We start from the raw sequence: 2,437 nt of genomic DNA on the forward strand, positions 1-2,437 counted from the left end.
GAGTGGATTTTGAGCATCAGAAGCCGTCGTCATGAAGGCGTGGATTGTGCTTTTAACTAAAGCTTTCCCTGACCGGGAATCGAACCCGGGCCGCGGCGGTGAGAGCGCCGAATCCTAACCACTAGACCATCAGGGATAGGGCTTCTCGTAGTAAACATTGCATTCGGTGTCTTTGTCTGTTGAATGTGTCAGCAGATTTTGAAAAACAAGATAGCTCTAACTTGTTTTGATTGTTAAGAAACGGGAGGCAACAGCTAGATTTGGTGTCGACTCTGATGGGACTCGAACCCACAACCTTTGAATAGCTTCTTCTCATCGCCTAGAAGTCCAACGCGCTATCCATTGCGCCACAGAGCCACTACACGAAGGCAGCTGTTTTACATTTACATTTACATTTAGTCATTTAGCTGACGCTTTTATCCAAAGCGACTTACAAGTTCTGTACGACAAGCCATCAGGAAGGGCACAACTCTATCAGCTGAGCAACAATGTTCATCAAAGTGTTGAGTGCTACAGTGTAGGTTAGTTTATTAGGACAAGTGCATGACAGTGCGGTTAGTTAGGGTTAGATTTTTTTTTTTTTTTTTTTTTTAATTCAATTCAGTTTTCAGCATACACGGTAAGAAGTACAAGTGCCATGCGGCTAAACTCTTTGGCTATCAAATTAGCCTATGACGTGGCACATAGGCACGGATGGGATTTGAACTCGAGGAAGGAAAATGGAGGAGATGTCACTGCGTCATATCACATCATATCATTGGAGTATAAATCATGCGCAGTTACAATTAGGCCGCATCTCCATTCGATTGGGGCCCCAAAAACAGCACCGTGCAATCACCATGCACGCATTATTCGGCAACCTAGGTTGTGCTGCATCCCAATTGTTCAAAGCAAGCCTCGTCTTTCGTCTTCAAAAACACTGACAATTGGGAGTAGAATGCTTTGGTTGCTTTTGCAGTTGTCTGTGTTTTTACACAAATGAGTGGATTTTGAGCATCAGAAGCCGTCGTCATGAAGGCGTGGATTGTGCTTTTAACTAAAGCTTTCCCTGACCGGGAATCGAACCCGGGCCGCGGCGGTGAGAGCGCCGAATCCTAACCACTAGACCATCAGGGATAGGGCTTCTCGTAGTAAACATTGCATTCGGTGTCTTTGTCTGTTGAATGTGTCAGCAGATTTTGAAAAACAAGATAGCTCTAACTTGTTTTGATTGTTAAGAAACGGGAGGCAACAGCTAGATTTGGTGTCGACTCTGATGGGACTCGAACCCACAACCTTTGAATAGCTTCTTCTCATCGCCTAGAAGTCCAACGCGCTATCCATTGCGCCACAGAGCCACTACACGAAGGCAGCTGTTTTACATTTACATTTACATTTAGTCATTTAGCTGACGCTTTTATCCAAAGCGACTTACAAGTTCTGTACGACAAGCCATCAGGAAGGGCACAACTCTATCAGCTGAGCAACAATGTTCATCAAAGTGTTGAGTGCTACAGTGTAGGTTAGTTTATTAGGACAAGTGCATGACAGTACGGTTAGTTAGGGTTAGATTTTTTTTTTTTTTTTTTTTTTTTTTTTTTTTTTTTAATTCAATTCAGTTTTCAGCATACACGGTAAGAAGTACAAGTGCCATGCGGCTAAACTCTTTGGCTATCAAATTAGCCTATGACGTGGCACATAGGCACGGATGGGATTTGAACTCGAGGAAGGAAAATGGAGGAGATGTCACTGCGTCATATCACATCATATCATTGGAGTATAAATCATGCGCAGTTACAATTAGGCCGCATCTCCATTCGATTGGGGCCCCAAAAACAGCACCGTGCAATCACCATGCACGCATTATTCGGCAACCTAGGTTGTGCTGCATCCCAATTGTTCAAAGCAAGCCTCGTCTTTCGTCTTCAAAAACACTGACAATTGGGAGTAGAATGCTTTGGTTGCTTTTGCAGTTGTCTGTGTTTTTACACAAATGAGTGGATTTTGAGCATCAGAAGCCGTCGTCATGAAGGCGTGGATTGTGCTTTTAACTAAAGCTTTCCCTGACCGGGAATCGAACCCGGGCCACGGCGGTGAGAGCGCCGAATCCTAACCACTAGACCATCAGGGATAGGGCTTCTCGTAGTAAACATTGCATTCGGTGTCTTTGTCTGTTGAATGTGTCAGCAGATTTTGAAAAACAAGATAGCTCTAACTTGTTTTGATTGTTAAGAAACGGGAGGCAACAGCTAGATTTGGTGTCGACTCTGGTGGGACTCGAACCCACAACCTTTGAATAGCTTCTTCTCATCGCCTAGAAGTCCAACGCGCTATCCATTGCGCCACAGAGCCACTACACGAAGGCAGCTGTTTTCAGCATACACGGTAAGAAGTACAAGTGCCATGCGGCTAAACTCTTTGGCTATCAAATTAGCCTATGACGTGGCACATAGGCACG

The sequence above is a fragment of the Notolepis coatsorum genome (assembly GCF_963971535.1).
Source record: "Notolepis coatsorum genome assembly, contig: SUPER_19_unloc_1, whole genome shotgun sequence".
In the NCBI taxonomy this organism is placed as follows: Eukaryota; Metazoa; Chordata; class Actinopteri; order Aulopiformes; family Paralepididae; genus Notolepis; species Notolepis coatsorum.